General features: G+C 50.8%; 1 protein-coding gene across 1 annotated transcript in view; it reads right to left on the reverse strand.

Moving 5' to 3' along the window:
- Window positions 1–14,125: 14,125 nt before the first annotated feature.
- Window positions 14,126–19,806, reverse strand: part of Cdk12 (cyclin dependent kinase 12) — a 112,802-nt gene continuing 107,121 nt past the window's right edge. Inside the window, exons 19-20 of the mRNA XM_037200875.1 lie at window positions 17,180–17,441; window positions 14,126–14,142 (exon numbers count right to left, since the gene is read on the reverse strand). The gene's annotated coding sequence lies outside the window, so the exon portion shown is untranslated. The remainder of the gene's footprint in view (window positions 14,143–17,179; window positions 17,442–19,806) is intronic.

Raw genomic sequence — 19,806 nt, forward strand, 5'->3', positions numbered from 1 at the left:
GCTAAGAGGCGACAGAGGCCGAACTCAGAGTCCGGATCGGAGAGAAAACGCAGTAAGAACTTTTAGAAGCAATAAAAGGCAAAATAATAATAATGATAATAATAATAATAATAATAAATACTACCAATAATAATTTTTAAAGAGACACAAATATCTATGCAAGAAGGTTCTGACTGAGCCTAGCAGCCCGGCCCGGGACGCCCCTCGGGTCCGCTGGCTGCCCCGCCCAAGCGCGGATCTGTGCACTTTGGTGAAGTGGGGGCCCGCGCCGCCCCTCCCCCCCAGGTTTTTACAATCAATGACTCGGAGATTTGGAGCCCCAGTACCACTGCCCTCCCCCCACCCTGTCCCGTTGTGCGTCATACTGTTTTCTAAAAACCTGTTTCCAAATTTGTATGGAATGGCAAACTGTTGGGGGGTCGGTTTGGGGAGGGAGGGTTTGCATGAGAGACACACGCACACCACACCGCACGCACACGCAGGCCCGACGCGGGCGTCCGGGGACAGGAGGAGGTGAGTCTCCTGGCTCCTCCTCTCTACAGGCACTCCCGTCCCTCCTGGGGTGAGATGGAAGAGCCTAGACCTGGGGGTAGCCCTACCCCTGCCCGGATTGTGCCTCGGTGGGCGCCAAGCTCCTGGTGACTTCTGGTGGCTGGAGAGGTTTTTTTGTTTTGTTTTGTTTCGTTTTGTTGTTGTTCTTGTTTTGGGGGGATTTTTGTTGTTGTTGTTGTTGCTTTTGTTTTTTGTTTTGTTTTGTGTTTTGGTTCTAGGCTCCTCCTGACTTTTGTCATCCAGTGAGCTGGGAGAACTGAGGGCCCCTTTTGGAGATTTCCGGCAAAAGAGGCAACAGGTGAACCTCTCCGCTCCAGAGGCAGGGAATCAGGCACCCAAACACTCGATGCAAAAAAACAAAAAAACAAAAAAACCGCAAACCCACAGGCGACACACCCCCACACACGCAATTTTACCTTCCTCTTGTAGCGAAGACGAAACTCCCGTCGGACACCCGAAGTGCATTGCGTGTTTCTGTTGAGTTTAATGACGATTAATAAATATTTATGTAAATGAGATGCAAAGCAGACCCGGTTTCTCACAGTGGCCTCCTTTTATGGATGGGGACAGGATTGATCCGGAGCTGGGGTGATGGAGGCTATGTGGAGAGACTGTTCAGAAGCCTGAGAGAGTGACGGTGGACATTCCTGGGTGGGGTTTCCACACTGCAAGACCTTCACACACACCCGGTGGGCTCATAAACAGTCACACTTGCAGCTTCTCCTAGGCCCCACCCAGATTTACATTGGCACCCAGCACAAAGCACCCCTGTGATCTACTTACGTTCATTCAGCTCCCAAAAACACTCAAGGATCTTCTTTGAAAACAAAACATCTATTCATCAATGAAAAATTATCAAAGTGGGACCATCCCACCATTTCACAACCCTCTGCTTACTGGAAATAAAGAGAACGTTTGAGGCAGAAATGGATTTTCTTGTATTTAAAAAATAAGATCATGAGGACAAAATATTAATGGAGAAACCTCCTTTCCACCTTGAATTTGTGTTTCAGTGGGTTCAAAGGAATGGACTCTTCTGGCACCAGGGATATTGATATTTTAGGGATATGGATAAGTCTATGAGGTGACTGAATCTGGAGAGGGATCCTGATTAAGGACAAGACCTAACCATGAGCAAAAGGAGACAGCACCAATTAGTACCTGAAGCAGCCTCCTTCCCTGCTTCAGGAGAAGGAGAAAGGGGGCTCAGAGGAAAGCACACAGGAAGACCCGCTTTCCCTCAGACCTCACTTATTTTTTCCTCTAACCCCTAGAGGTAGAGGCAGCTCCAGTAGACTTTCCCAAAAAGATGCCTCCTCCTTCTGAAATATTTGAAAGGGGATCTGGGTCCTAAAGGGGATCTGGAATCCTAAAACCTAAGGAGACTTAGGAATTAACCTAAAGTAGCTGCCCTTGGTGTCTCCCCAAAAAAACAAAACAAAACAAACAAAACCCACCATCACTCCTTTGAAGTGAGTTTGAATGTAGTATTGCTCAGGGTTGAGGAGGAAAGACATACTAATGGCTGCGAAGGGCGCAGGGAAGGGAAAGGCGGAAGTCTGGATGTCAAGAGGGATCTGAGGATGCTGCCACTGTGCTCAGCGACGCCACTAAGAGCCCACACTTCTGATTATAAACAACTCCCTCCCTCTCTCACACACACCTTGCCTCTTCGCAGGCCGAGGGACAAGCCGGGGAGCTGTCCACTCCACAGTGCTGACCCGTATCCAATATTTTCTCTTCTTGCTGCCATAGGAGGTCAGCATCTGGGATTGCGGAGCAGCGCCCATAGGAATTCTCCAGCAGAGAGACTTCCTTGGAGACTTTCATTGCTAATTCTTTAAAAACATTCCCCATGTTCTCTGGATTTCTCTCAAGACCACCTCTCTAGAGTGAGAGTGAGCCCATTGTCACTGGGGTTCTTCCCTGTAGGTGGCTAATGAGATCTAATAGATCTCTGAATCACTTTTATTCTTTAGAGACAGGTTTTGGTCCATCTTCTCTGTTCTCCACTTTGGTGAGGAGTGGGGAGCTTGCATGGTGTACATTCTGACCCTAACCTGAAGGAGCTGATGTGAGCCTTAGTGCTGGGCCTGGCCAGGCAGGGGCATTTGGAAGAAAGGAATTCGGCTTCATCCCAGGTTGTGATTCTTAACTTGCCCTGGAAACAAGGTTAATTGGGTTTCTCTCTCACTCAGCTGGTTTCCCAGAACTTGCTCTGAACTCCAAGCTGGGCAGGATCCAGGTGGCTTGGGGCCGGATGTAGAGGACCCCTCCACGTGGCTCCCCTGGCTAGATCACAGACTCCTCTCCATAGCTTGTCCAGCTACCCCACACTGTTTCATTCTAGTCTGAAGCCAGATTCCAGCCTCATTTGAAGGATGATGATGACTCTGGGGCCATTGCATCTATGGGTCAGGCCATGTGGGGATACAAGGACCCCTTTGGGGGCAGGGACACTGGAGCCCCTACCTCTAGTGAGTCCTTCCAGCAGCCAACTCCAATTCCTGACCTTCCCCATGCTCAGTGCACTCTGGCTGACTCTAGCCTCCCACCACCACCCTCCTCCCCAACACAACACTTAACCGCCCTGGTGAGATGGCAAGGATGAGCAGGAGAAGAAGATGTGCATGGACACTCGGCCCCAGACGCCCCCTCACAGATCTCTTTCTCTCGCTTGGCTTGCCCGCACACACATCCAGAGAAGCTCCATGAACAGAAGGAGGGGGGAGGTGAAAGGGCGCTGGCATGGCTTGGGGCAGGGTGGAGGCCAGGAGCAGAAAGTGTGGAGAGGATTCTTTTCTTTCCCTAGCCTAAGCAAGCATTCCACACCCTCCACACTCTGCTCACAACCACCCCTGGGCTGCCCAACCCAATGGCTGTAGCCAGGTTCAGTCTGGAGGCTGTGTTTGCCTTGATTTTTCCAGCCCCCATCCATGCCCAGCATCTGACAATGGCAGAGGAACAGAGAACCCCATTTGCGTAGCTGGTAGTGTGTGGAAAGGAATGTATAGCTGCTTCTCCTCTCACCAATTAATTCCATCCCAACCACCGCCTGGACTGTCACTGTCCACCAGTGACACTCGGATTTTATCACCTAGGGTAATAACAGGATGGACCACTGGGAGAGTCAAGAGAGCTGGGTCCTACGTGGACCAGCGACTGGGAAGTCCTTCACTTTTGATGCTCCACACGAGCAGCAGCATGCCAGCCTGTTTCCCCTCCATAGCCACCAGATGCAGGATCTGTGGACAGAGGGCAGAGATTTCCTTCTCCTTGCCCAACCCTGACTTCCTCCTCTTCCAGGAACCTTTAACAGGGAGTCACTTGCTCCTAGAAGCTTCTGTGGATTTCTGGGACTTGCAGGACAAAGTGTAGTTCTAGACCCCACAGATTAGTTTTCCAGGTAGAAGGGGTCAAAGACAGCACTAGCCACCCCTGGCCAGCCTCAGTCTTGATCTCCACTCCCAAGGCCCCACCACATGACACCTGAGGGCTAGGCAGCCCAGGGCTCCATTCTGACCTGTTTAGACCATTCAAAGGGGAAAGCTTCTTGTTTACAGGGAGTGAGTGGGGACAGGGCCTGCACTGCCTAGACAGGCTCCCAGACTCCAGTCCACGATGCTCTCCCTGGGATTTTTTTTTTTTTTCTCCTGAGACTGGGTAACCAGGTGTTGGCCACTGGCCTAGAATGAAGGTGACACTTGGACTCTGAGAAGCCTGCAAACCTTGCCCTTCCTTGGTTCTGCACCTTGTCTTGTTTTGTTTTGTTTTTCACCGAAGCCTTCAAAAATTCTCCACCAACTCTCCCTGGGTGAGGAGCCTTCGGTGGGGGGCTGCTGCCTGGGGACGACTGTCTTGCTGTTGAAACTTTCTCCTCGGGCACTGGGTTCAGAGCGGCAGGCCTTGGACAGAGTGGAGAAGGCTCACCTGGGGGAGGGCACCCAACGCTTGCAGGGGGATGTCAGGGCTGTTCTTTTCCTAGTCCCATAATGAGGAGAAGGGGAGCTGCGTAGCACTGAAGGAAGGGGAGATGGGTTTAAGCCCTAGCCATGCCAAGGGAGATGGAGCACATCGTCCAGCTGTGCCCCTGGGCATGTCTCTGGCACTGCCAGTTCGGCTCACTCCAGCGCAGTAGCCCATCCTCTCCGAGGGAAACTGGGGTGGGGTGGGGTGCACAATTCAGTTCCACACCCAGGGTGTGTGCCTGGCGTGTTTCGTGATTCCAACCTCTCTCTGTCTCCTGGCCTCTCTCAAGCCCTGTTTGCCTCTCTCTCCTTGTTTCTCTTTTTTGGAATTAATTGAATTAGGAACGGGTCTTTCTGGGGTTTTCCCCGCTTCCCGCCTCAGGCTGAGCTGGCCAGGAGGCCAAGACTGAGAGGTCAGGTCCCGCTGGGGCCGCAGGAGCTCACAAACCCTTTGGGGACCCCATGCCAGTTCCTATCCTCAGCCAAGACTTTGCCAAGGGCACAGCTGGGCGGGGTCTGGGCAGTCCGCCCGGCTTGGGACATCTGTTCTAGCCAGAGTCGCATTAAAAGCGAGTGGTGGGGGTAGGGGGCTCAGAAACAACCCCTCAAAACCCAGGCCTGTGCCGGCCTTGTCCACCGCAGCCAGAAGCAAGAGAGGACCCGGGACGCTCTTGGGCTTTTTTTCTTCTCTCTTGGGAACGGAGCGAAATTTGGGGTGAGGTCAGGTGGAGCGTTCTCTCTTCCCTTGGTCTCACCCACTTCCCCCTCAGGTGTCACATGGGGCGTCCCTCTGGCAGGGCAGTAAGGCACCCTGGCCTCTCTCCAGCCGCTAGGGAGCCCCTGGAGGCTCTGGCGCTGGCAATTCAGCGGAGGCTGCGGCCCGCCCGACGCAGAGCCGATCCCGCTTGCTGCGAACTGGGTTCCCAGGCCGAGACTGGGGCGCTGCACAAGGCGGGGATTAAAAACAACTCAATTAAAATATCTGAAATATTTGCGTTTATGTGGCAGACTGGGCGGTACTTTAAAACACACACACACACACACACACACACACACACACAGAGAGAGAGAGAGAGAAAGAGAGAGAGAGAGAGAGAGAGAGAGAGAGAGAGAGACCCCAGAAGAACCACAAAGCCCCTAAACTAAACCAAACCCAAATCCTTAACTACTGATCATTTTGTAGAAAATGACAGAAAAATTCCTCAGCCGCTTTCCCTCTGGTGCCTCCGCAAAAAAAGCTCCCGCCTGCCCAAGCCCTGAGCCCCATCTACCTCCACCACCCCGGAGCCCTGGCGCGGAGCCCAGGTCGCCCCCTGCCCACCCTTCGCTCGCGTGTTTGTGCCAGTCTGTGCCACTCAGCCGGTGCCCGGTGCCCGGTGCCAGGCGCGGGGGGAAGGCGGGGAGGAGCCGAGGCTCCAGCTTAAATTCCATGGCATCTGTTCATTATTATACAGTGAGGATTTTTATATGGACAGCTAAATTAAAGACAGATTTTTGCCAGAATTGCAGATCCCATAAAAATGATGACACAGGATGGGGGCTTTTTCTTTTTTTAAAAAAGAAAGATTAAAAACACAACCTAACAGACCACACCTCAGACCCTCCGGGTCCCCGTCCTCTGCCTTCTGACTTCCTTTGCCCCTTTACCCCGTCTTTTCTTCCGGTGGCCCTGAGAGACTCCAACCCCCTGCTGCTCTCCATGTCCAGCCAAACACAGACACCCAGGGACCAACCACTGGCTCTCACAGAGGCTGGGGTGTCAGCTCAGACTCCAAGGGTCAGCGTGGGGACAGAAGGAGTGTCTGGTCTGGAGAGCAGTTTGAGTCCCCTGAGCTGCCGTGCCTGTGGCTGGTCACCAAGCCAAAGGTCTGGAGGCATCAGGTCTTCAGACCAGGTATGTGGGGTCGTCGGTCCGCCCAGGGACACCGGGGGCAGCACTCATCTCCCCATTGCTAATAGAGGGGCTAATGCGAGAATAGGGAGGGCATCCTGAGTGATATTTAACTTGCCAAAGTCCCGGAATTTCAAATTTCACAGATTCTAGGACGCTGGTCTGTGTACCCGGGTGGTATGTTCTAGAATTTGCACGGTTGCCGAATCTCTAGAATTCCAGAACAGCCCCGTGCCAGGGGAAGTTGGTCTAGTCCCGTGGTTCTGTATTCCGACTTTGAAGCTGTGGCATGATATTTGGGGGCCCGCGGGCTCCTGGAGAAGGTTTGGCAGGGGCAGGCAACATCCGGAGGAGAGATGGGGCCACTCAGAGGGGTTCTGAAAGTGTCCCCTAGAGCCAGTGGGAGTCATTCTCATTTTTCTTTCTTTCCTTAAAAAATTATTTTCGGGACAGAAAAGTAAATATGCGCAGAGTTCTGAGTCCTCCAGACAATTGCTCTCTGTGTGTCTGCGTCTGTCTGTGACTCTGTCTGGGTAGCTGTCTGCTTGTCTCTCTCGGATTCGGAGCTGACAGAAGTCCTATCAGAGTGAAGGCAGGGACATCTGTGTGCCGAATGACTGTGCCTACTCGAACCTGCCAATCGCTCCTGGCACGAGCTGGGTAACAAATGCCTGTTACCTCGGAATGCTGGCGGGTGGGGGGGAGGGGGGAGGGCGCCTGGCACCACCCGGGCTGCCAAGCTCTGCCAAGACCCCCTCCTACCCGCTGCGGGTCTCGCCCCCTTCCCTGACTTGGGGGTTCACGGAATTGGATTATTTATTAATTAGCAGTAATTAGAAAATTTGGGTGTCTCTCAGCCTGGTGACCCCTTCTCCTCTGCTTTTAGAACCTTGGTCCCCTCTCCTATCCTCCCCTCCCCCACTTTCTGGATTAACTCTGGGTTTCTGCTAAGGGCAGGCGGCCAGTTGTTGGGGAAGGGGCTCATGGAATGCAGGAAAAGGGGTCTCTAGAGGGAAGAATTCCGCTCAAGTTGCCAGGAGGAGTTTCTCTCTTGGAGTGTGAGGGTCTGGGCAGAGGGTCTGCGTAGACGCGGCTGTCTGGCTGGCCTGTGGAGTGGGACCGAGCGCAGAGGGCAGAAACAGTGGAGAGGTGGAGCTAAGGAGATACTGAAGAAAAGGAGGCCGAGCGGGGTGGGGGCTGGGGAGCGAGGAGCGGAGGTGAGGCGAGCGGGTTCTCTCTGCACAAGCCACCACCTTGCGGGCCTCGCCGAGCAGGCAGGGCTCCGAGTCCATCAACTGGTCCTGCTGTGGGATGGGGGGAGGGGAGAGGAGCGGGCCACTGTCACAGCCGGTGCCAGCTGGGGGTGGGGTATTGCGAGGAGGGCGGAGAGCGCATCTAAAATTCCAAGACATCTGTTCACCCAAGGAGGAGACACCACGCTCAGGAAGGCAGGGCACCCTCGCCTCACCCGCTCTGTAGCCATTTGTGCCAGGGAGGAACCCTCACTCTAACCCACCCCAGACCACCAAAGCAGGCCTGTGGAGAATGGGGGGTGGTGAACAGGGCTCAGGGGAGGGCTGTGCAGGGCAGGGATTCTGAAAGGAAGGATTTGAAGAGAGTAAAGTGTGCTGAAAGAGATCCTCTGGCCTCTGGTACCCACAGACCCTTCACATACACACAATCCTACAGTCATCACATACTCAGACGTTAAGCTTCTCACTTCTGTGAACATACAAGTCTCATAACTGGCCTCGCACGCACTCAATTATTTATCTGTTCGAACAACTTTATTGGGCGCTTGGTCTATCCTGGTTCTGGACTGGGAATCACAGGGACATCTTCCTGCCCTGAGCTGTCCACTAGTGAGCATCCTTGGGACAGGTGTGCTGCCCAGCACCCAACCCACTCAAAGCAGACACACTCTTCTTACTGGGAACCAGAGGGAACATTCCCTCCCTCCGCTGTCAGGGATACCCAGCAGGGAGTCCTGGCCCCACAGCCAGCCACATTCTTACCTGTTCCCTATTGGCAGGAGTCCCTGTGTCCCCAAGCTGTGCCTGAACAGGCTCCAATACTACTTGCCACTAAGCCTCAATGACCACCCCTGTCTTCAGTGCCCTGGCTTGGCACCTGCCCTCTGCCAGGGCTGCCCTAGCTGGGCCGACAGAGGCCAAGCCTCTCAGCTGGGAAATGTCCATGTGGTTGCTACTTAAAAACTGATTTATGAGGCCGCTGCGGCTGCGGAGGCTTGGCCTGCGGTCCTGGTAGTAATCAAGGGCATATGCCCATCTCGCCTGGCACTGCCCAGCTTGTGAGCCCAGCCCTGGCCTCTGCTCTCCTGTTAGGAAGAGAGAGGCACAAAGCCTAGAGTTCTCCCCAAACCTTCTCCTTCTTCTACTCTCTTCCTTTTCCTCCTCCTCTTCTTCCCTTTCCTCTCCCTCCCCCTTTCCTCCCTCCCTCCATCCCTCCCTCCCTCCCTCCCTTTTCCTTCTCTCCCAAGTGGCACGGACCAGCCTGTGTGCCGGGCTGGCGCTCACAGCTGCAGCCCATCTGCTATGATTGAATAGTGACAGTGACGAGACAGGAGCTGGGAGGGACGGGGGGCTGCCCCGCCACCCCACCCCTCCCATGCCGACCCCCACATGTTCCCTGACCTCCAGAAGGAGACCATTCGTTCTGCTGCTCTAGGGGTGGGGGAATCCCACCCCTTTAAACAGTGAGGGAATTCCTTTCCCTCCAACTAGATTCCCCGAGAGGAAAGGAAGGGACAGGAGGGGAGACGTGCAGGAAAGGAGAGGGGTCGTCGGAAGAGCCTTCGGGGAGGAAAAGGCCCTGCCGGCACAGCCTTGGGTGAGGCAGGGGCCACCCAATGGACTAGGACGAAGACGACGAAGCTCTAAGTTGCACTAAGCAGGTGCGGAGCCTGGTTTCTTCTGAAACACAGGAAAATGTCTTTGAGAATCTTAAGTGAAAAAAAAAAAAAAAAAAAAAAAAAAAAAAAAAAAAACCTCTGCCCTTTGCCTAAGGTTCTCGTTACTCTTCTTTCTGTGCCATTTCCTCCCTCTGGAGCCTTCCTCTGTCTGTCTGTCTGTCTGTCTGTCTGTCTGTCTCTTCCCCAGGAGTACATTGGAAGACACCTGGGAAAACCCAGTCTTTACTGGTGTCCAAAGTGAGACCTAAGAATTGGACCTAAGAAAGAAGCAAGGAAGTCCAGCTGAGCACAAGGAAGGATTTCCCCAACTGAGTCATAGAAAGGCCGAGAGATACAAAAATAAGCAACGCAGAGACAGATGCCCTTGCAGTTATTACGTGTACTTAGCTTGCGTGAGCACCACACACGAACCAACACTCATCTCAACAAGTCTGTGAGGTTAGGTCTACCTACAGGACACACAGCATGCTGAGAGCAGAGACACAGAAGCCTGCCTTTCCTTGGTAGGAAAAAAATGGGGGGAGGAGGAGAACAGGAGATCTGAAACTCTTTCAAAGGCAATCCAGCATCTTTTCACTTGCCTCCTGTCTCTCTGCCTGTCTTCCTCTGCCAGCTCTTCTTCCTTAATCATCACAGTACCCACTTCCCAGTGAATGCCCACACATGTGGATTCTGTCTCCTGCCACTGCCCATATCTGAGTAGGTAGAAACACTCTCAGGAAGTGTTTCACCTGCACTCCCGGTCCAGCTTGTGAGGATGCCACACACATGCACTTGTCTGCATAGGCCCTTGCCTCCCTTGAGCCCTGCTAAGCTTGAGGGGACGAGTTCCACCTGACACACAGCCTTTCTCCAGACACTGGGTTGTGTCTGGGTCTCTCCTGTCCTTCCTGGTCCTGCCTTTTACATCTCCACCCCCTTTTTTGTCTTACAGGGTTTTTTATGGGTCCTCCCTTTTTTCATATTTTTAACATTCTTTTTTAATATTTATTTATTTTATTTTATGTGCATTGGTGTTTTGCCTGCTTGTGTGTCTTGTGAAGGTGTTGGACCCCCTGGAACTGGAGTTACAGACAATTGTGAGCTGCAATGTGGTTGCTGGGAATTGAACCTGGGCCCTCTGGAAGAGCAGCCAGTGCTCTTAACTGCTAAGCCATCTCTCCATCCCCTTTTCATGGTTTGTATATGCTTTCATACACTATCCTCCTTCCCTCTTTTCTCTCTCTTGTGTTCTCTCACCATCCCTTACCTTATATGATCCTTTTATGGTAAGCCCATAGTCTCCAGAATATCTTCCTATAGGGGAATGGACAATTTTGTGTTCCATAAGCTCCACAATTAAAGGGTTGCTGGTGAGAGGAATCTTCCCAGTATACAGTTTCACTGGAGAGGAACCTATAATCGAATCTGTGGGATAAGCATTAGGCAGTCACTTAATCTTGGCAATCCTCACAGCAAATCCAGATCAACATTGTTGTCTATTTGCTGAAGACGAAGTGAGGTGGAGCTGATGTGATGGTGCATGCCTGTAATCCCTGCATTTCGGAGGTTTACGCACAGAGGATAAGGAATTCATGGAAGTCAAAGTCAGCCTCAGCTACATAGTGAGTCTCAGGTAAGGCTGCGCTGCAGGAGACCCTATCTAAAAAATTAAGAAACAAAAAAATTAGCAACAACCTGGGCCTGGGAGTGCAGCTGAGGGAGCAAGTTCAGGGCCAGCCTCATCATCTTAGGAAGGGGAAAAAAAAAAAAGACTAAGTAGTGGGCTCCCTAGGAAGAGGGGTGAAGCCAGGTCACCTCTGAGAAGATGAATAGGGTTTGGGGTTTGTTTCACCTGTGAGGAGACGTGGTTTGAGATTTTCCTCCCTAGTCTCCTCCTTAGGCATGTGCTTGGCCATCTCTGGAGTGGCCACTGTGTATATTTACAGATTCGCTAACAGGAGCGAGGTAAAAAAGAATGATCCAACTTCCTTATCACTGGCTTTGGTGGACCAAGATAGGCACGGCTCTGGAGTCAACAGGTACTGTGTCCAGGGTTTGGGAGAACATTGGTTAAGGAAGCAATTTCCTGACTGATAAAAACAAAAAACAAAAAACTCAGCCATGGTCATCTACTCCTACTAGAAGTTAGGCTACGAAGTATATAGCACAGGTATGTTAGGCAATGACTAATAAAAATGAAAAAAAAAAAGACAATGTAGCTTAACTTACTCAGCATGGGTGAGGCCCTAGTTTCAATTTTTAACAGTACATTGAGTAAATCAAATGAAAAATAAAGAAGCGAGGGGGAGGGTTACCTCAGAGCTAGTATTCTTACAGTTCTCAGCTTCTTCAGAGAAAGGTGGCACCTGATAGGGTCAACAGGAGGCCACAAACCCTCCACACATCGATATATCTCCCCCAACAGAGTCCTGAAGGATAGAGAGGGAGAGATCCCTGAGCCTGACTGAGCCTGTCCTTGGCAGGGACTGGAGGCTGAGGCCACCTTCCTGCTGACCCCCCTTTTCCCGACTCAGGTCAGGTGTCTCAGTTGCCCTGGTATCTTCTTAGACCTGTTCTTCCTTTATCCACGAGTTTCTCTCTCATTCTCTATTTTTCCCTACCCATCACACATTCCCAGCTTTTTCTTCCCAAGTTTTTCTGTCTCATCCTTCTGAAGTGAACTGGTTACGTGTTCCTGTTTCAGCACCACGGACAGAGACACCAAAGGCCAGAGACTCTTACCCAGCTCGCGCAAGTGGTGACTTCTTTGGCGTTTCCTTGGGGGCGGGGGTAGGAGAGATGGGGGGGGGGGTGAGTGCGTTCCCGAGTCTGTGTGAACGCCTGTGTCTGTGCCACTCTGGGGGCGTCTCTGGGTGCATCTGTGTGTTTGTATCTGTCTGAGCTGTGTCCCCGCCTGCTCCCCATGTCTCTGGCTGGGAAAGGGGACAAGATGGGGACGCTCCGTTCTGGAGGTGGGGGAGGCAGCGGGTGGCTTGGTATCCCAGCCGGTCCTGGGGGCGTCATCCTTGCCCAGACGTAAGCCAAGCACCATGTGACATGTGTGCCAGCAGGCACAGGCTAAGGGCATTCTGCCCAGCTGGAGAGGAGGCAGAGGAGGCAGGGAGCAGGAAGAGGGGAGCTGAGCTCAGAGCTCTGGGGCCAGAGCCTTTCTTTCTTCCTAGGACTCCACCATAGGGACAAGTGTGAGGAGTCCAAGTCACCTGCCTTTGTAAGGACCCTCACAACCTGATGATCAGTCTTTAACACAAATATCCTGAGGGATGTAAAAGGCTCGGCTCTGGCTCTTCTTGCTTGCAGGAGGTGGGTGCAAATTATCTGACCCTTCCATGGTCAGGCTCTGCATGAATATGCAGGCATCCACAAACACTTAGAGGATGGAAGATACAGGAGTCAACTCTAGATAGAGTAGGATCTTGCACTTCATAAGTGGGCTCCTCCTACTGTGAGCCCAAATAAACACACTACAGATCTGGTAGCTTCTAGAACTGTGCCCTCTCCAAGAAAGGGCACAAAATGGTTCCTTCTCTCTGCCCACAGACTGGTGTGCTGGCAACAGTGCTGCTAGACTTCCTCATCTCTGTTCAGACAGGCTACAGACCCTCACACAAGCTGTTTCACAGTGAGATTTTATTGTTTATTATTATTATTATTATTATTATTAACAGGGTCTTACTGTGTGGCTCCGGCTATCCTAAAACTATGTAGACCAAACTGTCCTGGAAGATCCCCTTGCCTCTACTTTCCCTAGCGTTGAAATTAAAGGTGTGTGCCACAACACCCAGCCACTGTGAGATTTTAAAATGATCATCTGAGGGATGGGGGGATGGTCAAGTTGGTAAAGTGCTTCCTGCACAAGCATGAGCAATGCGAGTTTGGATTCCTGTGTACCCACACAGCAAGCCAGTCATGATGGGGTGCACCTGTAATCCCTGCACTGGGGAGGTGGAGACAGGAGGATCCCTGGAGCGCAAGGCTAACCTTTCAAGGGGACGTGGCAAGCTCCAGGTTCAGGGAGAGACCCAGTCTCAAGACAATAAAGTGGAGGGTCAGTGAACTGGTGCAGCTGTGAAGGTGCTTGCCACACAAGCCTGGATATCTGAACTCAACTTCCATAACTCACATAAAGGCAGAAGGAAGTAACTTACTCCTCAGTGTCAACCTCTGGCCTCCACATCCATGTGCTCACACTTGCATGTGCACCTGCACACACGCAAATACATACAAAAACGTGCGCGCGCGCACACACACACACACACACACACACACACACACACACTCAAGTAAAAAGTGAAGGGCCGGCAAGATGGATCAGTGGTAAAGGTGCTTGCTACCAAGGTTGACAGCCTGAGTTCAGTTCCTAGGACTCACATGGTGGAAGAAGAAAGCAGATACCAGCAAGTTGTCTTCTGATCTTCCCATGTACGACACACACACACAAATAAATAAATAAATAAATAAATAAATAAATAAATAAATAAATAAATGCACAAACAGTTTTTAAAATATAAAGGCTTTTAGCTTAGGATGAGAGTCTGGGGAAACGGCACCACATCAGATTCTGAGGGTGACAAAAAGAATCCAAGGAGATGGTGAGAAAGGTTTTCACGGAGAAACACAATGAGGAGAAAAGAAAGTCCAGGGCCCCAGAGTGAAAGCTACAGGAAGGGTTCTCGGTCAGCAGAGACTGAGAGATGCAGACAACACCAGCATGTCCTCGTGTCTGAGATGGTCGGCCTTGACCCCATTCCGATTGAACAACTGGATCTCTTGGGCTCTTTTGTACCTTACAATCCACTCTTAGGGAGAGAAGAATGGGGAGGGAGGAAGGGAAGAGAGCGATCAACCAGAGGGTTTAGCTCAGGCAGTTGTCCTTAAATCAACACTGTTTGTTTTATTGATGTTGTATCATTTCTGTCTTGGTCAGGGTGTCTGTTGCTGTGATAAAGCACCATGACTATCGGGGACTATGGGGGTCCAGCCCCTCGATAGTCCCCTCCCAGGGTCTGGGAAGAATCTACAACCAGCTGATAATTAATCTTTGATGAAAAGAAATGAATCGCCGGGCGGTGGTGGCGCACACCTTTAATCCCAGCACCCGGGAGGCAGAGCCAGGCGGATCTCTGTGAGTTCGAGGCCAGCCTGGGCTACCAAATGAGTTCCAGGAAAGGCACAAAGCTACACAGAGAAACCCTGTCTCAAAAAACCAAAAAAAAAAAAAAAAAAAAAAAAAAAAATGAATCTATGTACATGAGACTCCTAGTTCATACACTTTATTTATTCTGTGATAGTGTTCTCTCTCTACACAGCTTCTATTCTGCTCTCATGTCTAGCTCCTTTCTTGCTTGATTTCTCTATATTTATCTACTGTCCCCTCTAGGTTCTATCTTAATTCCTTCATCTAGTTCTGTCCCTTCTAGGTTCTTATCTATCTAGTTCTTTTCCCTATTAGCTCCTCTCCCGTCTCCTTCTCTCTCATCTGGCTCTTCCTCATCTTGTTCTTCTCCATCTGGCTCTTCCTCATCTTCCATCTCATTCCTCTAGTTCTCTCTTTTAGCCCTTCAATTTAGTTCTTCCCCATCTCAGTTTGTTCCTCTCAAGTTCTTACCCATCTAGTTCTTCCATTCTCTTTTCTCTTCTCCCTCCTCTGCCCTGGAAGTCCCCATATATAAAGGGAGGGTCCGAGCTAAATTGTGTAAAGCTATTACTTAATGCCCACCTCTTCTAGGAGGTGTCTCCTTGTGGAATTTACCTTAAGTCAGGAGACTTGCCTGTGGGCTGCTATCATTGTTAGTCCTTGAAAGTTGGACGCCCCCTGGGCGGTGTCTCCTTGTGGAATTTAAATCAGGAGACTTGTAGGTGGGCTGTTATCATTGTTAGTCCTAGGAAGTTGGGCACCCACCTGGGTGGTGTTTCCTGTAGTCCTTGAAAGTGGCTAAGGGAGATAATCTGATTCCAGAGAAAGCCTTTCCTGAGGCTGTTCTCGAAATGCCTGGAATGTGTATGTCCAGAGAGTGATCAGTCCACACTGTTAGCCCTTCTTAGGGAAAAGTCAATTGGGAAAACTGTGAAGGCACACATGATTTTCATAACAGAATACAGCTGATATGTAACAAGCCAAGAAACACCAAAAACTCCTTGGGATTTGGCTTCCTCTGGAGGAATTCCCTGATCCCTCCAGGTAGTGACTTTGCCATAACCAGCTGAGTTCTTATGATATATTCCTGTGGCCTGCAGCACATGACCAAAGAAACTTGAGGAAGATAGGGCTTATTTCACTTACACTTCCAGGTCACATCCATCACTGAGGGAAGCCAGGGCAGGAACCCTGAGGCAGGAGCAGATGCAGAGGCCATGGAGGGGGCTGCTTACTGGCTTGTTCCCCATGGGCCTGCTCAGCCAGTTTTCTTTTCTTTCCTTTTCTTCCTTCCTTCCTTCCTTCCTTCCTTCCTTCCTTCCTTCCTTCCTTCCTTCCTCTCTCTCTCTCTCTCTCTCTCTCTCTTTCTTTCTTTCTTTCTTTCTTTCTTTCTTTCTGAGACAGGGTCTCTCTGGCTATCTTGGAACTCACTCTGTAGACAAGGCTGGCCTCCAACTCACAGAAATCCACCTGCCTCCTGAGTGCTAGGATTAAAGGCATGCGCCACCACTGCCTGGCCTCATCCTGCTTTCTTATAGCAACCAGGACCACCAGTCCAGGACTGGTACCACCTACAGTGAACTGTGCCCTACCACATCAACCACCAATCAAGAAAATGCCCTATAGATTGCCTACAGGACAATCCTAGTTCCTCAATCCAGGCTCCTTCCCATATGACACTGTGTCAACTTGATATAAAATTAGCCAGCACAAATTAAAAAAAAAATAAGATTTATTTTATTTTACATGTATGAGTGCTTTGCCTATATGTATGTATATGCACCACATGTGTGCCTGATACGACGGAGGTCAGAAGAGGGCATCAGATCCCTGGGATCAGACGGTTGTGAATCACTATATGAGTGCTGGGAATTGAACTCAGGTCCTCTGCAAGAGCAACAAGTGCTCTCAACCACTTACCCATCGCTCCAGCCCCAATTATTTTATTATTGGTACTATGGAAAGAGCGTTTGGCAAGATTAGCTGACCGTATGGCCAAAGCCTCTGGTTCAGAGTGTAAACGATGGTGAGTCCTCAGTGAATTCAAATACATCATGAATCGAGTGTGAGAACCTCGGCAGTGTCCGAAGTCGGAAGGGACTGGGACGACAATTCTCTCCCCTAGCTAGAGGCACACTCTCCCAAATGCAGTAGGAGAAGAAGAAGAGAGATCTGCAAAGCAAAGGGACAGCTGGGCAGCAACAGAGGAAGGCGGTGAGAGGAGATACCCTTGGACTGGGCCATCTGTACCTCATCCCTCAGGACTGGAAAGCCTTGCAAGGAACTCTCACTGAATTCTTTCCACAAGACTTTTTCTGTTTCTTCTCTTGGCTTCCTCACTTCAATAAATGGTAATAGTTACCCACCCAATTGGTTGCTTACGGCAGAAATCTGGGAGTCATCCTTGAGTTCTCCTTATCGCTACTCTCTACATGGATTCTTACAGGGCACGGGTGTTTATTCCAAAATGTCGCCCAAGTCCAGGTTCTTCCCTCTTCCCTCAGCGGTCTCCCATATAACAGGAAAAGGCCACTTCTCCTTTTCAGTCTCTGCTCTAGTCTTGTCCCATTTGATTAACTGCCCTGTGTGTGTTTGTGTGTGTGTGTGTGTGTGTGTGTGTGTGTGTGTGTGTGTGTGTGTGTGCAAGTGCCAGAGTGGGTGTGGAGGTCAGAGCGCCACTCTGTGGATCCGCCTCGTACCTGGCTGAGACGGGGTCTCTCTTGATGTTTCTGCTGTACCACCTACTCCAGGCTAGCTGGTCTCCCAGCTTCCAGGTGATTCTTCTCATATCTTCACCTCCCATCTTGCTATAGGATTTCAGATCTGGGCCACAACATATAGCATCCTCTATGGGTTCCAGGGACTGGACTCCAGGCTTGGGTCACTGGGCTTGGGTGACGGGAGTTTTTCCTTGCTGACCATATCCTTTTCACCACTCGGCAGTGTCAGAAGTTCCCCCACCTTTGTTAAAAGACAAAGTTCCAAGATGTGAGCCAGGCTGACAGAACTCACGGCAACCCACCTGCCTCAGCCTCCCAAGGGCTGGGATTACAGGCATGAGCCACCATGCCTGGTCTAGGGTCATCTTTTAAAAACACAAGCTGAGTCTGGTTGTGGTGGCACATGTCTTTAATCCCAGCACTTGGGAGGCAGAGGCAGGCAGATCTCTGTGAGTTCGAGGCCAATCAAGTCTACAGAGTTCCAGGACAGCCAGGGCTACACAGGAAATCCCTGTCTTGAAAAACCAAAGATAACCAAACAAATAAAAACATAAACACTGGAGTTCTAGAGAGGTGGCTCAGTGGTTAGGAATGAATACTGCCCTTGTAGAGAACCCAAGTTTGATTCCCAGCACATCAGGATCATTGCCTGTAACTCCAGCTTCAGAGGAGTTGGACACATCTGACTTCTGCAAACAGCTGCACTCACATGCACATAGCCGCACACACACACATAATTAAATATAGAACAAGGACTGGAGAGATGGCTCCAGGCCTGGAGGCTCCTTGAGGACAGGTACCATTATATTTATTCTATTGTCTTCCTATACTCTGAGCCAGGTGTAGACTCAGCTCTTGGAAAGCGTGTTGAAGGGCAGACTTGATGAATGCTTTGTCGGCCGTGAAGAGGGGCGTGGAGGCTGAGTCAGGCCTGCAGCCACAGCTCAAATCTGCTTCATTAGGGACTAGCCTCCCTCTCTTCCTTCCTCTCAGGAGGCCTGTCTCCTGGCAGCCTCCTAATTATATCTTACTTGACTATAAATCTTTTTGTTAAATGTAATTGAATAATACACCTTCCGAATCATCACATTAACCTAGCATCCGCTTGAAGGTGGTAATTAGCTGCCTAGAATTTCTCACTAGTTTGAAGAGGACCGACCGGCTCTGAGATCATCCACCACCAGCCTGGAATGTGTAGGCCAGCCCTGGGTCCCTGAGAAATGGTGGGTGTGGAGGAGCCAGACTGCTCGGGCTCCTTTCTCACCCGCCCGGCTCCCTGGCCCAGAACGAAACAGCTGAGAGCAGTGCCCTGCCCCCAGCCCAGCGCTCCCTCTAGGATCTGGGGTCTGTGATGCCCCTTTCATCCTCAGGAGCAGGCTCAGAGCAGTCTCAGCTGGAAGGTCGGAAGGAAGGGAGCGGAAAGGGGCAAATGTGCTGCAGGCGCTGACAGGAGCCAGGCCTGCTCCCGGAACCCTGGCCGCTGTCTGAATACTAAGAGGCTCTGGATGCTGGGAGAGAACTCATGTAAAAGCTAGCAGCGGCGGCAGCGGCGGCGGCGGCAGCAGGACTTGGTGGCATGAGCCTGTAATCCCAGGACCACCAGGAAGGCTGAAGCATGAGGGTAGTCAGTTTGAGGGTAGCTACCCAGCAAAGACCTATCCCAAAACAAAACTAAAACAAACAACAAAGCCCCCCAAATTCTCAGGGTCTTAGAACCTAAAGTCCCAGTGTCACCTGGAGTGGTCAGTCCCCTCAGACCCTGTCCAGTTCTTCAGCTTTCCTGGTCTCTCGGGCCTGACTCCCGGGTCACCCTAGCCGGGCTCTTTCTTCCATACCTGGTTCATCAGTGCCCATGTCTGACATGTCTGGCCCCACCCCTCTGCCCCCTCCTGGGGCAGGCCAGCTCACCATCTCTCTCTTCTGGACACCCTCCACCACTGCCCTTGGTTGGATATGACTGTAGTATTGTGTGCCCCCATTTATTTTTGATGCATCAACCAGAATGATTAATAACAATGATTAATAATAATAATAATAATAATAATAATAATAATGAGCCAGGTGTGGTGACACATCTTTAATTCCAGCACTCAGGAGGCAGAGGCAGGCAGATCTCTGAGTTCGAGGCCAGCCTGGTCTACAGAGTGAGTTCCAGGACAGCCAGGGCTACACAGAGAAACCCCTTCTTGAAAAACCAGATGAATAAATAAAACACAGCTTTATTCAGATATACATTTATAGAAAGTTTAAAAACAATGACTTTTTAGTATAGCCATAGACTCGTGTGACATCTTCATAATTATTTTTGGAACCAGCAAGATGGCTCATTGAGTAAAGGTGTTTGATGTCAAACCTGCTGACCCAAGTTCAATCCCTGGGACCCACATGATAGAGGAGAGAACCAACTCCCATAGGTTGTCTTCCGGCCCCCACACATGTACTTTATGGTACATGTATACATGTACACACACACCTAAATAAATAAGAAAGAAATACATTAAATTCTTAAAGGGCTAGTGAGATGGCTCAGTAGCACTTGCTGTTTTTCTAGAGGACCCAGTTCAGCACTTTGGTCAGATAACTCCCAACCACCAGGAACACCAGCT

The sequence above is a fragment of the Peromyscus leucopus genome, chromosome 8b, assembly GCF_004664715.2.
Source record: "Peromyscus leucopus breed LL Stock chromosome 8b, UCI_PerLeu_2.1, whole genome shotgun sequence".
Taxonomy (NCBI): Eukaryota; Metazoa; Chordata; class Mammalia; order Rodentia; family Cricetidae; genus Peromyscus; species Peromyscus leucopus.